The 18,617-nt window shown below is 38.7% G+C and overlaps 1 protein-coding gene across 2 annotated transcripts in view; it reads right to left on the minus strand.

The window, feature by feature from the left end:
* PDE4D (phosphodiesterase 4D) overlaps positions 1-18,330 on the minus strand; it is a 508,545-nt gene extending 490,215 nt beyond the window's left edge. The window contains exon 1 of one of the 2 annotated variants that reach the window (XR_010994389.1): positions 18,237-18,330. The gene's annotated coding sequence lies outside the window, so the exon portion shown is untranslated. Of the gene's footprint in view, positions 1-4,039; positions 4,341-18,236 lie in introns of those variants that run through there. The other variant, XR_010994388.1, reaches the window with a different exon arrangement.
* Positions 18,331-18,617: the final 287 nt, after the last annotated feature.

Below are 18,617 nucleotides of genomic sequence, written 5' to 3' on the forward strand. Positions count from 1 at the left end.
ACAAGATTTTTAAATATTCACTTCCTCTGTAATCCTAAACTCAATTTACAGCTTCCCGAGAGTCTCAGCTCACTGAGCTATTCAAAAGTGCCAGAAAACAGCTTGTGCCTACAGCAGAAATTGTAGGTAAAGGATTTGAGAAAAAAATGTCCTAACCCAAGCAATCATGTTAATCAAACAAACAAAGAATAAAGCTATGCCTAGAATTGGTTGGAAATGGGACAATTCCCAATGTTTGTAATGTAACAAAGTAATTTTTATACAAATGAAATGCAAACTTTTTTTTCTCTTCCCCTGAAAAATAAAAGAGGAAAATTATAAGAAAGAGCAAGGGAAGAAGGCACTGTCATATAAACACACAACAAAAGGGGGTGGGTAGACATTTTATTTAATATTAATTGTATTCTCACCAGGAAGTCCAACTTTTTGCTGTTCAGTAGGCGAGTCTCAACACTAACCTTTCCAGCTGCCGCTGTTGTACCAGCTTTATAAAGGATGAGGGGAAAGATTGATTGCTGTGCTATTCACAGGCAGGTTACATAGAGGTTAGATCAAAACCAAATTTCAGAAAGCAGCACAGGTATCCAAGAAAATGGGTGAGGGGCTGAAGTGATAAACAATTATCTAACAGTTTAAAAAATAATTAAAAATTGCAGCTCAGATTTGAGAAAGGTTTTCAAAGACATCCACAGTAAATAGCCACAGATTTGTGTCCAGGAAATCTCATTTCGAGCACCTCTAGCCCTGCATTATGGAAGATGCCATATTAACTTACTGTCAGCATGACCCCACACAGATAAAAATACTTAGAAGCAGAAGTAAGGAAGTAGTAAATAGTTAAGAAAAAATTGAAGTAATCATATGTTCTAAGCAAGGATATGGAACCCAAAGTCTTTTATTTTTGATTTCTATAGCACCTCCAGAATGACTGTGAAATTTGTCACACAAAAGTCTATTAATTCTGGTTGATTTAAGAAAGTAATTGCAATACTGAATACCAATCACATGATATATAGAATTTTTCTATCTTTTGCTATAGGGTTAGAAAGCAAAGACTGCAAAATTTCTATAAGATGGAGACATGGGATACCCATTCCTAATGGCTCCTGGGATGGCCACAACACAGAAAAGCCAAAAACCTATGATCTATGAAACTAGATTTACTCTGTCTTGCCTGTAAGGACAGAGAGGGACAGGAGGAGTGCAGTAGAATTTTCCTGAAGGGACTGAAGTCTAATCACAAAAAAAAAAAAATAGAAAATGGATGCAGGAATACGGAAGGCATACAAAAGGAAATTCCAGAGACTGAGAAGGTCAGAGAAGAATGCTATGTTTTAGAAATGTTCCACACACCATGAAAGACCTGAAAATTTGAGAGGATCCTGAAAGTCCAAAGGGCACACAGAAATTTGAACCAAATAGCTGTAAGAAATGACAGACATATATGGCATTTTGTCCATTCTAAAACGAACTTAAAATTTTTAAATTAATCACCCTACTTCAGTTCAAAGTCTTTATTTCATTTAACAGTAAACTGTTTCTGAAAAACACAAACCAGAAAAATCTCAATGGAATCACCTATCCTCATAGAGTCATATTTCAGGAACAACACAATGCTCACTGCCACTGGTACCACTTCAGAAAGGGATGCAACAGACTTCACTCATAGAGGGCAAGGGGAAAGTGGTCACTGTGGATTTCATAGCTATAGGGCTGATCCAAAACCCAAGGGAGTTTAAAACTCCAGGCATGCAGCTCACAGACCTAATAGCAGCCTGTCAAAGAACCACTGGAAGATTTTGAGCAGAACTGCAAGAGAGCACAAACGCTGTTTTAATTTTAACATAGTCTGCACTGACAGCACATGGGCCAGCCCACCTTGCTGAAAAAATATCATTCAGCTCAGTTTTTTATCTGATCAGCAAAGAAGAACCGATGCTCAGTAACATCTGTTACCACCAGCCAATTAACCACTCCCAAACCTACACATGGCTACCTGCTCAGAACCCAAACAGCCTGAACAGAGTAGTGGAAGGAGAAAGTTAAAAGATTCTCCATATCACTGTAGCAGGCAATATGTAGAAACTGGAGAGCAGAAAACCAGTGATTCCATTATTTTCACTTGTCAATCCTGCACAAGACACTGGAAGGTGAAATTAATCCTTATAAAAAACTTTGGAAATGGGAAGGCACATTTTTCCTTTGTTTTATTTTTTAAATGATTCGGGAAACAGTGCCAGCACTGCCAAGTGTCACTTAACACTATTTTTGAAAAAAACAATCATTAAGTGGAAAATGAGAACGGATGAAATGCAGGGAAATCATGCTTATTCTGCTTTGACAAATTAGAGATGTGATGGAAAGGGCTTGACAAAATCACCATTACTTAACAAGATGATATCAGGCTTGCACTGGAAATTTCAGTAATTCTCCTACAGAAAGAAAACTTGGATGAGAATTGTTTTAATGCTTCCTGAGCTCAAAACAGACTTTTCTACTGCTGAAAGCCCCCTGTAATGCCTAGGAAATAGACTCTATTTGTAATATAGCCTAAGAACAAGCATATGGTAGTGAATAAATTGTGCTAACATTCCCTTTCTGCTCAAAATGTAATAGAAAATGACCTTGAGTCATAAAAAATAGCTATGAAGATCACACACATAAACCTATCCGGTTGAATTACCTGGACTTCTGCTAATACTGCTGCATCTTACTGAGGGTTTATCATGTGCAAAACATATTTTATATTAGATTTGGAACTTTCTACAAGAAAGCTTCCATACAGAATGAAATAGGCAATTAGGCATCTGAAAGCTTCCAAACCTGGTGGTGTTATTATCCACCCACCAAGTTAAATTACTAACAAAAGAAAAGAAAATATATAATACTTAGCAACATCCTAGACAGTTTCCATAATTTTATATATCATGGGATGAATCTGGCTTTGTGAATTACTGTTGTCATGGCAGCAGTGTCATGGTCCCAAAGGGAAATAAATCCTCCTAACAAGTTGTGACAAACCAGCATAACAAAGAACAAAATTACTTCAATCTTGTTCAAGGATTATTGATTTATTATTTGAAACTCAGAACTGGTTACTGAAAAATCACTACTCTCTCTTTTTTGGGACTGTTTTCAAGAGCAGGACAGCAGATAACTAAGATTTTCTTTACTGAAGATTTTCTTTTCTATTTCCACACAGCATAAAATTCAACCTTAACAAGGAAAAAAGCACTAAAAATAGGCATTTAGCTTATTAAGTGCTGGTTGATTTGAACAAACACAGCATATTCTGGAAGAACTGGAAAGAGGCAAAATATTTCCTTTAAAACAGCCCAATATTAAATTTAATTTCTCATTCATTGCCAGTGGAAGATCTGCTTGCAGAAGAAGGTGGATAAGACAAAGCCTGTAGTAGATGTTAACATGAAAATTTGATCCGACCCAAGCAGAAAACATGTCTGATTCAGGAAATTCTACATCCATTTCAGCACAGGGACATCTTGGAGTGTGTTGCAAGTTAGAACATAAAGGGGAAGCATTATCTGTGCTTTTTCTAGTTCTGCATCCTTCTCAGATACTCTTCCACCAAAATTCAGATGGGAAACTAAGATTCAGATTTAAGGAATTTTCCTTGTCCTTTTTCCAGTAATTACTTGTTGCTGGTCCTCCATATGCACCACCATAAAAATGCAAGACAGAGTAGAAATGTGATCAAAAGAGACTTCAAGACACTGGGACAGTTTTTGAGGGAATCAGAACCTCAAGTTAATTCCTATTTCTGGTCTTCCAGGTGCAGGTGATAGCATAGACAGAAAACAGTCTACTAATGACCTTGTGACCAGTGTAACCACCAAAATTTGGTGATCTTTGATAATGGGATGGCCTACATGGCACCAGACTTGCTGAGTTCGGAAAGGGAAAAATCATCTTTGGCCAAGATTTGTTTCTATGGCCTTAAATGAGATATGATGGAAGAGGTGGCTATCACAAGGTTTAACAGTGGTAAGGCAGGGGATGACAGGCCATACACTCATACCAGTGAGCCAGAGACAGCAAGAGATGTCTACAGTCTGTAGAGGTTATGCAAGTCCAGAGGAAAACACATGAAGCACAGCACCAAGGAATTCCAGAAACTCCAGACAGAAAGTCATAATGCACTCAGCTTGGGATTCCCCTGGTGGAACTAGAGACTTGCACTTGCCTGCGGGGCTCTGATCTTATTGGCATCACTGAAACTCATGGAGTGTCGGGATGGAAAGATATGAGCTCTTTAGGAGGGACAGGCAGGAGAGATGAGAAGGTGGTGATGCCCTCTATGATAACAGAGTGCATGGAACTCCAGCTGGGGATAGATGATGAGCTGAATGAGAGTTTATGGGTCAGGATTAAAGAGAGAGCAGGGACAAGTGATTCTGTAATAAGTGTCTGAGGCTGCCTGAACAGAAAGATCAAGTTGATGAAGTCTTCTACACATAGAGAGGAGTGGCCTCATATTCACATATCCTGGTTCTCATGGGGAACTTCAACTACCCCAGTGTCTGTTGGAGGGACAACACAGCCTGGCATAGACATCTAGAGGGTTCTTGGCTCACACTGATAACAGCTTCCTCTGCCAAGTGATAGAGGAGCCAATGAGGAGATGTGTTGGGCTGGACCTTTTTGTAACCAACCAGGAGATGCTGGTGGGGAATATGGAGCTCAAGCCCAGCCTGGACTGTGGTGACCATGAAATGGTAGAGTTTGAGATCCTTAGGGCAGTGAGGAGGGCACACTCAGGCTCATTACCCTGGACTCCAAGAGAGCAGACTTTGGTCTCTTCAAGGGTCTCCCTGGTAGAGTGCCATGGGATAGCAGCCTGGAAGAAAGAGGAACCTAGGAGAGCTGGATGATATTCAAGCTGGATGATTTTCTCCTCCAGGTTCAGAAACAATGCATCCCTACAAAGAAGAAATCAGGGAAGAAGTCCAGGAAGTCCATGGATGAACAAGGAGCTCCTGGACAAACAGAAGGCTGAAAGAAGGGATCATTCCCCAGGGGTCAGAATTAGGACCACCTCTTTTCAACATTTTTGCCAGCAATTTGGACAGTGGGATTAAGTTCAACGTCAGCAAATTGCCAATGACAGCAGACTGTGAGATGCAGTTAACACACTGAAAGGAAGGGATCCCATCCAAAGGTAGCTTGACAGGCTTGAGAGGTGAGACTGTGCAAACCTCATAAAGTTTAACAAGGGCAAGTGTAAGATCCTGCACCTAGGTCAGGGCAGTCCTAAGCACAAATACATGCTGGGCAGAGAATGGGCTGAGACTAAGCCTGGAAGCACAGACTTGGTTATTTGAAGATGAAAAGCTCAGTATGAGTCAACCATATGCATTTGCAGCCCAGGAAGCGAACTGCATCCTGGGCTACATTAAAAACAGTGTGGCCAGCAGGGCAATGGAGGGGATTCTCCCCCTCTGTTCTGCTCTGGTGAGACCCCATCCAGAATGCTGTGTCCAGCTCTAGGGTCCCCCACACAAGAAAGACATGGACCTATAGGAATGACTGAAGAGGAGAGCAACTAAGTTGATCATAGGGCTGGAGCACATTCCCTGTGTGAGACTAAGAAACTTGGGGTTGTTCACACTGAGGAAGAGAAGGCTCCAGGGAGAACTTTATAGCACCTTCTAGTATTTAAACGGGGCTTACAAAAAGGTTAGAGAAGGGCATGTAGGGATAGGACATGGGAGAAGCTGAAGGAGGGTAGGATTGGATTGGATTAGCTATCAGGAAAAAATTCTTAGCTATAAGGGTGTTGAGGTACTGGAACAGGCTGTCCAGAAAGGCAGGGGACTCCCTATCCTTGGAGGTGTTTAAGTCTGGGCTAAATGGGGCTCTAAGTAACCTGGTCTCATAAAAGGTTCCAAGTCCATGGCAGGAGTTTTGGAGCTAGCTGATCTTAAGGTCTCTTCCAATACAAAACATTTTATGATCCTATGATACATGGGGAAATGGGCCTTTGACCTTTGCCACTACTGATACTTCAACAAAATTCCAGTATCTGAATTGCCTGCTGAAGTTATGCTTTATTTCTCTAGAGAATCCCATCTGGGGTGAATCAGACTTCTCTTCTAAATGGCCTTCTGTGGTGCAACATAATCCTTTCTGATACTGACATGCTAAATTAAGGAGCAGTCATCTCAAGGTGGAGGTCATGTAAAGATGTAATCTAATAAGTGGAAACACAATAACTCAAACATCTAGGAAAACCTGGTTTAATATGGAATTGATTTGATATTAAAGACTTAGATTATTCTGAATCTGAAACAGAATAGCCTCAAATAATAAACATGTTGAATACTGAAATTATCTGTATGCTGAAAAGCCTTCATTTTCCCAATTGCACTCCTAGTTTAATTTACTTTGATGATCTCTCATTCCCCTCAAAATTTTATTTCTTTAATTAACAAAAGTTAATTCCATTATAGCTGAGGTTGAATATAATTATTTTTAAATTAATTACTTATTATTCCAAATTGGAAAAGTAATTAGCAGTGGTAAAATAATAATATTATGCTTGTAAAGATATCAAAACAATTATTTTTTCCTAATTCATTGATTCACAACTATACAGGAACCTTTTATTCACTGCCCTTGGGTAGTGCCTAATAATACTTAAGATAATTCTTGTAGCATCATTCCACTGGTCTGGCAGGTCTTCTGGTTAAGGTTAAGGAAAGTCTATCTACATCAGATAAAGATGTCCTGTGATGATCTCTTCCTGCTCATGCCCATCTCTGCCACAGCTCCTTCTTCCTTGGGTGACTCATTTGCCCTCGGGCTCTGAGTGCTGCTGGCTCAAAGATGAAATGGAGCCCCAGCAACAACTCTGTGAGATATATCTGCCCCAGATTAACAAAATAGCTGTTTTGAAAAACTAAATCAGAAATAAAACCTCAGCTGATGTTTCAGGCTTCTATTCAATACTGCCAAAAAGGGAGATTCCTCATAGCAGACTCAGTAAATCATATGCTCAGCTGACACTGAGTAAGACTCAGCCATGTCCCTATTTAAGCCACCATTTCACTCAATTGCCTGTTCTGACAACACAAGATTGCTAATAGAGGAGGGCACTTCCTTCTTCCTTGCCCAGCCCAGGGACCGAATTGAACAGTCTCCCTCTGAGTCTCCCTAGGCTACAGCAGACAGAAAGTCCAAATGCCTTTGCTTCTTGACTTCCTCATCAAGTCATTGGACTGCCTAAACCTTCAGAAGTTTACCAAGACTTGACACACTCTCCAGGTGACATAGGTGTAATGAAGCAAGCAGACATTTTGAGAGACATCTCAGCTTTGCTCCCATTCATCTGTGGCAGGTTCTTTTATTGATACATGGGTCAGAGAATCAAATGTGCAAAGCAGAAGGCAAACAGCTGTTGAGCACATTTGAAGAAGGGGGGGAGCAGGGAGGAGAAAGGGTGGCAGAGACAGGAACCATCTTAATTGCAGAATGAGCCAAAAAGCATGAAACATATGAAATTAAGATAATTGCCTACATCAGAGTGAGCATCATGGGGAAAAGGGACTGATGCTTCATGAGCAACTGATAGCAATGGACTGAGGGATAATACTGAACCAAAAGGAAAGGGTCTATTATGTGCAAGTTACAGATGATAATTCTCAGCTAAAAATTTATGTAAAGTTTTACATTCTGCATTTAGAGACAAGCATGATTTTCCTTAACACAGGAACAAGGAAATTAATCCTACAGAATTTTGTATGAGCTTCATCCCTCAGCAAAACTGAAGCTTGCTTGTGCACTCCTATTCTTGTTGTTTTCTAAGTGCTCTATGAGCTGTAACACATTTAAATGCAATATTTTATCCTGTTTCAGTTCAAAAGTAACAGATCCCCAGTCTCATAGGAAGGATCTGAGGATGCTGGCAGCAGTGATGTGGCACACATTACTAAAAGTTCAGGAAGTTTGGGCAGAGTTTAGAAAAGGGCCTAAAATATTTCCTCCCTGGAGAGCTGAAGGGGACAGACAACAACACAGATAAAATTCAAAACTTAATGAAGAATAAATGTGTAAAGGAATTCAAGTTAACAAGAAAAAAATAGTAGGAAGGAGAATGATATTAAAATAATCAATTTGCACAAGTACAGCTGAAGTGTTAGTACTTTTCATTTGGTTTCCAATCTATTTGTAGCAAAGTTTAACTTTGAGCATCTTAAAATATGATAGTGGTGCCAGCCTAGACAACAACACATCAGCCTGACATCTCTATGTTTGGTTTTATCTATATCATGTTTCAGTAACTCAGTCTCTGGGGTACTATTCCTGATTACCTCCAAATTGTTAAAATCTGAAAAGGTTATTGAACTGTACCCTGCATGTAACAGCAGAAGATATACTTCACTGAGTATTCTGAGGCTTAATGAGTGTTCTTAATGAGCTTTCAAAGATCAAAACAAAGTAACTACCTCATCAGCACACAGTAAAAGTGAAATTAAAGTAGGGAATCAGTACACGTGTGGGTGATTTTTCATATGCATCAATTTCATCTGCCGTTTCCCTACATGTTCCTTACAGATCTATAATGAAGCAATTTCAAACCAGACATTTAAGGTTACATCTGCAGCTACATTTTAAAACTAACAATTTAAACTACCGTTAAAAATTCTAAAGAGACATGTCCACCATTTCCAATTTCAATTAAATATAAAAAATATTTATAGAGACAGTTATTGCATCTACCATTACACTATGGCAAATTGAATTATCTGCTAGGATACTTCAGTTGATCAAAAGAATTAGAGTCAATTACTTGGAAATAAGGGAGTGAGAGACCCATAGGCCTGGCAGTCCAGCTTAGCAATATTATGCTAATTTTGCATAATTTTCTTCTGGAAAGAAAGATTGCTAATTTTCTTCTGGAAATTTTAAATGTGACAACTACTATAAAATATCATGTCTAAAGGTTTTCTTTTTCTTTCAGAATCTTGTATCATAGTAGATCTACTCTCAGTTCCATATTTACTTATTCACTGTTGATTTTTTCCCCTATATTTCCTGTTGTGTACTTCCACCAAGACACTTCAATATCAAGAATCACCATACTTTTCCAAACTGGATACTGTCATGCCTCAGTTTCCTTCCTTGTTTAGAATGCACTTTAAATATTCAGCTGAAGATGGTGAATTTCACTACAAAATTCTCTTACCAATTACAAATTTACTCCACCCTTTTCTTTTGAGCATGCAGCTAAACCTTTTCCTGCATTGGAACCAGGCTTAACAGCCATTCTTGATTTTCTTCTGCTCTTCATCAAAATGCTCTAAGACTGCTGCCAACCTAGTTTCTAAACTTCTGGCTGTGCTTGCTGCTGTACAGAAAATTTATTGGTTATCCATGTGGCCTGTGGTTGTGTTTGTCTTGCACAGATGCTTGGGTGATTTGCACAGAGGGCACCCCACTTGGGTCCTTGTCAGTCTTAGTCCAGACTGGGTGAAACTGTTGGCAGCACATCACACAACCATATCAAAAAATGAACCTGAAGGAAAAAATTAATTTTTATTATTATCACTGAAACAACCAGGAGTGCAAACCCAAGGAGAATGTAGTTACAGATGAAAACAGCTTCAATCCAGATGCCTAAGAAGTATGAGCTATTACTGAGGCCTTTCTTTAGGTACTAACTAAGCTAGTCAAAATTTTTCAAGGAGGTATTTCATCAAGGAAAAATGACTTTGTAGAAATTTATTCATTTCAAAGTAAGTTTCCTTCAGAAAGACATTTTCAGAGCTAAAATGCATTTTGATATAGCTGCAGAATTGCTTTGACCTTTTTAGAAAAGGAACATTTTTATCTGCCATTCAACAGAACTCATATTGTTATAGTTTTAGAGAACACAGAATTATCATTAAAACAGAAACAAAACATCTCATGTCACCTGAAAGGAGTTTCCAGAGTTTGTTTCACTGAGAACACTGAAACATATTGTTTTCATCAGATTTGGTGACAGACATGACCTTTTTCTAACAGTGGATTTGCAGATAAAAACCAAGATCCCACATAGTTCAAGTTTTTATTGTGCCAAAATACACTGATGAGGGAAGCTGCAAATATTATACCCGATACCAGTACTCCAAGCATTAAGGATCGCCCTTGCTTTCCAGAGGATGTAGAAAGACACAGATATCTAATTCTGCTTTATCAAGCCATGGCATGTATTAAAAGGAGGATCCTAAGTACATGCTACTCACTTGCATTCGTTGCCACATAGGGGTGACCACAGGTCAGACTGCAGACAGTAAAGTAACTCTGGTTCAGAATTCATGAAAAACTATGGTTCACATGAATTACTGGAGCAAAATGCCATACCATTTGCTTACACATATAGAAAACTATTATTTTACTTTAGCTTACATTTCTTTTACAGGACCTCACTTCTGCGAAGTTTCTGGAAAATAATGGTTAACTTGAATTTAATTCCTTCAGTAGTAAAACATGCAAAAAGCATTGGGAATATGTGAACTGAGTCTATAAAAAAGTGTGATTTAATGTAACAGTTCACAGTAATTTCTAGCTATTTGTTTTCAAGACTCTGTTTTGCCAGAAACATTCCTGGAATTTAAGAGTCAAAGATGCTAGCCTATGCATACCTACTCCAAATAAGGAAATTTAGTGACAGAGAAAGACTTTTAGAGCACAAAGAGCCTTGGCCTGAAATAAAATGTAAGTTATATCTTGGTGAAATCCATTCTTCCCTATTTTGCTGGTAGGAAGAAAAGAGGCAGGTCAAAGGAATGGAAAAATCCTAAACATAAAGTATCCAGTTAACAAAAATATCTTTTAAAGGTGAAAACTGTAAGGAAATCAAGAAGGTACAGATGCACATGATTCTTGGTAAGGAGGAGCTTTAATTCCCAGCAAAGCCAAGAGGAAGCTTGTGGCAGCAGCTCTCTGGCCACAGAACAGGCACACACTTTCCCAGGCATTTTCCTGTGGAAGGCTGTGAGATCAGAAAAAAGAATGAGAAACAATTCTTATCTCCACTTGTTGCACCTGCTGTTGTGTGCATGTGGAATGTGTCATGGAGATTTGTTTACCAAAGGGTGATTTCTTAATTGGACACTGGATGGTGTTTAGATTAATTGACCAATTGGGTCAAAGCTGTATCGGACTGGCTGTAACGGAAACTGAGTTTCTTAAGAAGTGTAGTATAATATAGTATAAGATGATAAAATAAAGCAATTGATCACCCTTCTGCAATCATGGAGTCAATGCTAATTATTCCCAGACTGGAGGCCTGTGGCAACAGAAACTAGTACCCTAGAAGGAGCCAAAGCAATAAGGACAAAAGCCACTAGGAAAAACCTTGGTGGAAAAAAGAGAACTTGCAAAAAAGCCCATGAAGCCAAATCCCCAGGTCCACTTAAACATTCAGAGGGTGACCAGAAATGGCCAGGAAATTATTCTTTGGGTTGCTCACATCCTGTAGTCAAACTGAGCTCGTGTACATTGTTACAAGGCAATACTCCAAACAGCCTTAACTGCACTGATTCCAGCAGCACAAAACAGAGCCATACTGAACTTCTATACCTACACAAATGACTGCCCGTTTGCCCTGTACTTTCTGAAGAAAAGGGCATTTGCTTTACAAATACACCTTGCTACTTGCTTCCTTTCATCTGTTCTCAAAAGGATAAAAAGAATACTAATACAGAGTAGGAGAGATGGGAAAAATCTCTTGAAGTTTTGGGTGATGTTTAATATTTATGGCCATGCAGACTGCAGTATCGCAATACTTATTGCTTATGTACTCTCGTAAACACTTCTGGTTTGATTACACAGCCTTTTTTTCTGAATGCTTTTTCAACTCCTAGGCACCTAGATGATTGTTTTTCTTCCTACATCAGATTGGAAGAATGATGGGCATCTGAACACCACAAGGCAGTAAAAAATGCTCAGTGTTAAAGTTGTCCTAAGATAGAGGCTGTGCCAGCAGCTTTGACAACAGGTAGCTGCTGCACATGCTTACACATGTGAATGTGCTCCAGTGTTTCAGAGGCTCTCAAAGAGGTCAGCTCCTCTCCTGCTGGGATGGAACACATGGAGCACATTCCTGTAATGGAACACATTAAGCATATGATTAAACTCTGGAGAACTACAGCTTGCTTTCCATGTCCATCATGGGTCTGCTGTCATCACAGAAAAGAAAGGAAACTGCCCTTCTTGTCTGTTCTGAAGTAAGGCATCAGCTGACATTTTTACGCAGAATGAAATAAATAATAAAAACCAATCCTTAGAAGAGAGGACTGCAATTCAGGTTGATACTGACCACTGAAGTGTGGGAATATAGTGATGGGAATGCTGCACTGTGACAGGGAAGGAGGAAGTTGAACAGCTGCTTTGCTTTAAGACATATATTTATCTAGTTTGTCAAACTTCGCAGCTCCTTACTACCCTGCAGACCCTGAGGGGGTGGATGGAAAAATGTCATGACCAGCTTCAAGAAACTCATAACCTTTCTGAGAGACAGACAATGATGTTCTGAGAAATGGTCTGCATCTCTGCTGAACTCTGACTAATGGGACAAGAGCTAATATCAGCTCATGCAAAGGGGTCAAACAATACAGATCCAGGCAAAATTTACCCAACAACTGGTAGAACAAAAAGCTCAGAATCTGACTGTTACAAAATGAAACTGCAATTCTGCCACTGAGAAGGATAGCAAAAAGCCTTTTTTTCCAGCCCCTTTAGAAACCCAAATAAAATATCTGCAGCTTTGACTGCAGAACTCTGCACTAGGCCATTCCAGGACAAGAGAACTCTGGATCTGAAAGCCAGAAACCCTTCAAAACCACAGCCACATTAAAGCAGGAACTTTCATTACTGCATTCATATATGCATGCACGTACTGCATACATGTAGGGAATGCCATTTCACATATATCATTCAAATTAAAACAGAATCTTGGTTTTGTCCACAAAAATTGGGTGGTATTATACCAATAACAAATGTGTTCACAGTGATACTTTTAAGTGTTACTACTAAGCATTAGCTTCTGAGAAGAAACTGTTTAAATAAAAAAAAAAAAAAAAAAGAGTTTATGCAAGCTCTTAAATGGGCAGCATCAGAGACCATAATTTAAAATGATGCCTCAATATCTCTATGTACACACGTATATTATCAAGGTTTGTGCTTTTTTAAAATGAACTAACATGTTTACTTTTACACATCTTGTTCCAGCTAAGCAACTTTCTTAGGGCATTTCCTTTTATATTCATTTCTAAATAAAGCACTCCTCTGCCCTGCATCTCTCTTGATTCTTATCAGATGCCTGAAAATGCCATATACAGTCTGCACTGGACTTTCTAGGCAGGAAAGTACAAAATCTCTAATTATGACATGTCTTAAATCATAAGGATCCAAACTACTCTTAGGAGAAGTAGAAAAAGTAAATAAACATCAGATAATATCAGACTGACAAAACATCTAAAATCTGTTTCTGGCCCATTTTACAGTGAATAAAGGACTCTACTGACACAAGAAATAATGACCTGAGAGAATAATCTTCTTAGTATCTAAGATTAGAAATGCAGATTTCTTCTTTTCTACATCTCTACATTGCACCAAAAGGTTGTTTTTGTTCTAACTTCTTTCATTTAAACACCATGTGAGCATCAAGTTTTTGTCAGAAATTTATCTCTACCATTGAATTTCAACATGGACAATCACCTTTACTCCACCTTAACCATGTGTCTCTCATAGAGCAGTAGGGAACCTTTGGGTGCAATACCAATATCATGCCCTTCTATACCTGTGACAAATTGAGGACCCCTACTCTTGGTACAGAGGAAAAGGGAGAAATCAGTCTGAGCTCTAATGCCATATGGTGTTCTTGCTTATTTTCCCAAGTACTGGCCTCAGATGCCTGTACAAAAATACAAAGGGACACAAATACATTCACTGCACAGCCTCAAAAGTCTTGAAATATATAATCTATGATTATTATATAAATGACAGTTTTTTCTTAACCCAGGCAAATAATTTAACTCTGATGTACCCCAATTTGGTCAATTTAGGACTAATAAAATATGTGTAGGGACAGGACACCTAATGAAGATTAATTGCTTTCATATCATAAAACAACCTTAAATTAAGGAAATCTTATAAGTGAACAATCTTATTTTTGTTGATTTTGTCATTTATTTTAGAGCTCTTCCATTCAGAAAGATACAATATTTCTTTGATTAAATTTTTACCCTAAATAGTGGTTTAATTTTCCACTGAAAAATAAGATCATGCTTTATTGGCTGGAAGATATGTTCTACCAATTTGTAAGATTTGTCATACTTGGCCATAAACAGCTTGAGCATATTCTCTGAAAAATACCAATTTTAAGTTTCTCTGAGGAAAAACAGAAGATTAAGTGTAATTTTTCCAGCCTCCTGCTGTAAATCATTTTGTTATTGGTATCTGCACTCCATTTTATGTAAAGGGTAGCACATGAAAGTAAATAAATATTTTCAAATTTTCTCTGCAGAATGCCAAGTGTACTTGAACTATTCTTATTCATGTTTGCTACATTAAAAAGTCAGTGAGCAATGCTAGCTAGGGCTAAGCCAGACACACTTGAAGATGAATTATTAATACATTTCAGGAATTTTCCTGTAAAAGATGCATAACAAAAACTTTGAACTGTCAAGAAAAGAAATATCTTCAATTTAAGGGCACTTTTCCTATTTAGCTTCTTGCATGTCTTTTCCCAACATATATAATGACTTTCATAATAAAAACATATTTAAAGTTTAGCTAGGCACTTACTTGTGTAAATACACAACTAATAAGTTTTTTAAAGGAAACAGGAGCATAAATTCCCTTTGTAGTTTTAATCTTCAGATACCTTGAAGTGTACAAAAGTTGGCCTAAAATTTTCTTGTGTGGGTCTCCATGTTTAGACATCTGAAATCATCCTCCAGTACTTAGCTAAAGCCAAGTTAAGAAAATAAATCAGCATGAAACATTAGTGTACTTGAGCAGCTTTATATACCAGACTCTCTTGTTTAACCCTAAATGGCACCAACTTGGCAGGCATGCCAACTCATCATAAAATTTCCTGGATGAAGCATAGCTAAACTAAGAAATGCAAAGTCAGGGAACACAGACTTTGCAAATTGCAAGTTCCCACCACTCAAACCTCCTTATTCTCATTTTTGGTCAACAAAATCCACAGCTATGCTTTGGTGCAAATTTCACCCTTTCTTTGAAAGTGTCAAAACTGGCAGCTGAGTCATATTTACTAGCTTATGAGTCATATTTGATTTCTACCTTGCAATTAATTTGAGACAATTTGTTTTCATTCCCTGCTTCCTTTAATTTTCTCATACTGAAAGTGAAAAAAAAAAGAAAAAAATATTTTATTTTTTTTTTTTTATTTTAGCAACATATTTAAAGGCATTATTGCTTCTCAGCTTCATTACAATTATGCATGCTGTTTGACGTCTGAATTGCGTTTGCAGGATCCTTTTTCTTCTTGGAAAGGCATACTCAGTTTCTTACTTACCCATTCTTTGTTTTCTGAAAATTTTCTCCATGTAATCAGCTACTGCTCACAGGTTAAAAATCCCTGATTTTTTGTACTGTCTCTTTCATCTTCTCAAATACTCTCACTCAGTTCAAATGTACTGTTCTGGATATTTATTACCACTAGTTTTACATTGCTTTTACAAAATTTATTTGGGCCATTACTGACATATCCTCAAGGATCTCTCTGCAGCACGACCTTGATTTCTCACTATTGGCTATTTACCACAATTACTTGTACACAGCTTTTAAGGACAGGATCAGAAGAAGCCCTGCACACATATCTGTAACATGTTTACAATATACATTAAACATAAAGTCCTGTATGTGTGTGTACTCACACTACTCACTGTCTTCTCAGAAAGAGCCTATTGCTCACCTTCCTGGACTTACTGTCATTTTCACTGCATTTTACAGAAGCCCAAAACCCTCATTCAGTTCTCAGACAACAGAAGAATCACCTTGAAATCCACATTTCCAACTGAAATGTATTTGTTTCATTTTCCATATTGTAGCAGTAGCTCTTCACCCACTGATGCACTTTGTCTAGCCTTCACCCCTCTCTTCAGGCTGTCATACAGGAACTGCCTTCAAGGCCAGGTTGCAAGACGAAAATAGGAAATTTACCAAGGAAGTATTTCAGACATGTTGTTTCTAAGAACAGATTATCCAAGTGTAAGTCTAAATATGTAGGCAGTTCTTGTAAAGAAGGGGAAAATAAATATGATTCTATCAAACAACTTATTTGAGCTTTTTTCCTTTCCAGTGCATTATAGTAGAAGGCAATAGTGGAAAAAATAATTAATCCTGAGAGCACTTGAGTGACTTCAGAAGCTACTTCATAAGAAGTGAGGTGATCATGCATAGATGAATAAATGTCTAGAATTCCCAGAGTACTACAGTGCATGACTTTAGCAGATGACTCCACTCAACCCCAGCCAATACATTTATTTGAGGCTTGGAACTCTCAATTTGCCTGGCAGCGAAACCTATATCTGACAATTTTGAGGACAAACTCTCAAAAGAGGTATTCACCATCCCCTCTGAACCCTAAGTTTAGCTCACTTAAATGCTATAAAATTTTCTTACAAATAGTGTTACTTTTATTGTACGGATTAGCACCAAGTAACCTGAAAAAACAGGAATATTATTCTCTAACAAATTTCTCCCAAGCCAACAATTCCTTCATTTTTCAGAAATATCCCACTAACAGAAAAAGGAAAATATGCTCTACTTCTTTCTCTCTGGCATATCTGTTTTACCCAAAGCATCAGGAAGATGAAGCCTTATCTGGACCCTGGAGAGAAGGAGAAAATTCTGACTCACATTCTTTATTGAAACTGACAAGAATAAAATCGCAAACACCTCCAGTAGAATACAGCCAGGAACACCACTGTTGTCTATAGCAAAAAATATTTAATATACATTTATATATTAAAAAAAAAAAAATACTGAGAATTAGTTCACAAAAACACTCCATATATAAACTGGAAATTTATTTCTGTCTTGATGGAATCTGTCATCCAAAGGCAAACACTTCTATAATTCTCAGTTCTGCTAGATTATGGTTTCATTTCTACAGGTGCTTTTGTTGCTAAATAAATATCAGCTAAGATAGTTTCACACTTCAAGAAGACTCACAGGAAGCTGTAAGAGTTGCACTGCAGCACAATATTACAGAGGTCTTTATTGCATCCTGTAGGTTGTGACACTTCAAAGTATTTAATAAATACAGTTTGAGGCCTACTGCTGTCACAGGTCAAAGAAACATACTTTCCTGAATATTTAAGGGGGAGAGCTGGAAGGGGTTATGAAAGAAGAGGAAGAACTAATGATTCTAATTATAATCACAGCCTGAAACATTACTGCTTGTTAATAGTGTTATCCTAGTCACATCATTCAGCAAATTTACTTCATTACTCCAATCCTATCAAATATCTTATTAGGTCATGGGGACTAAATTTGATTTCCTTTACTGTTATTTGACACCTGACGAAAACTTCAAACATCTTTGAAATGACAATTTGAAAACATTTGACCAAAAAATGCAAGGAAATACTCAAGAGACTCCCCTAGAGAGTCAATAAGATGGACTGGTTGAGCTCCAGGGAATGGACTACACACATAGAAGGAAAAGCTGAGGGAATGGTCAGCCAGTGTTACGCAGTGACAAGAGAAGGGGCAAGGGATAAGAACTGAAATACAGATGGCTGCCTCTGAATGCTAGGCACAAGTTGCCAAGAGAATCTGTGGAGTTTCCTTCCTTGCACATGCTTGGGAAGGCTCTGTTCATGGTCCTGGGTAACTGGGGCTAGGAGGCCCTGCCTGAGCAGGTGGTTGCACAAGGTGACCTCCATAGAACCCTTCCAGACTCAATCATTCTCTGTGTTCTGTGGGGCTTTCCCAGTGGATATCATAGATGAGTCCTTCTTCCACTAGCCCTCAGAGAAGCTGAGTCAAGGCTCTTCTTTGCACCAAGAAAGTCAGCAAGATTCCCCACATGCATGATCCCACCACCCTAATGCCAGGCCCTTGTGCTCACTGCCACTGGCCTCTCACCACAGAATCTGACCTGAGGTAAACCATCCCCACCAGGCCACAAAGAGAGGACAAGGTCCTCTGAAGCAGGGTCTTTCCAGCTTTGTAGTATCTGCTCTCCTCACCTGAAACCTGTGACATCTCTGAGAATTGTCTGCCATGGCACTGCCCTCTCTGCTCTTACAGTGGTTTTTAGTCCAGAACCCTGGTGGGCACACACGAGGCAAGGATGTGATCCTGTGGTCCTACAATAGGAGTGCTGCATTTAAGGAGAGCATTGGCTGGGTAGGGCTATGGTTCCTCACAGTGGCTGTCCCAAAACTGTGGACATCAGTGGCACCTGTGGCCTGTTCTGCTTTCCCTAACCCCTCATGCAGGTACCCTGTGCTATCCCAAGTCATGCTGACTCTCCAGGGGAGTGGAATGATAGAGGCAGTGGAGACAAGAAAACATTCAAGGACACCCTTGGGAGGCCCTTACCACCCATCTCCCACTGCCCGCATGGA

The sequence above is a fragment of the Anomalospiza imberbis genome, chromosome Z, assembly GCF_031753505.1.
Source record: "Anomalospiza imberbis isolate Cuckoo-Finch-1a 21T00152 chromosome Z, ASM3175350v1, whole genome shotgun sequence".
NCBI classification, from domain to species: Eukaryota; Metazoa; Chordata; class Aves; order Passeriformes; family Viduidae; genus Anomalospiza; species Anomalospiza imberbis.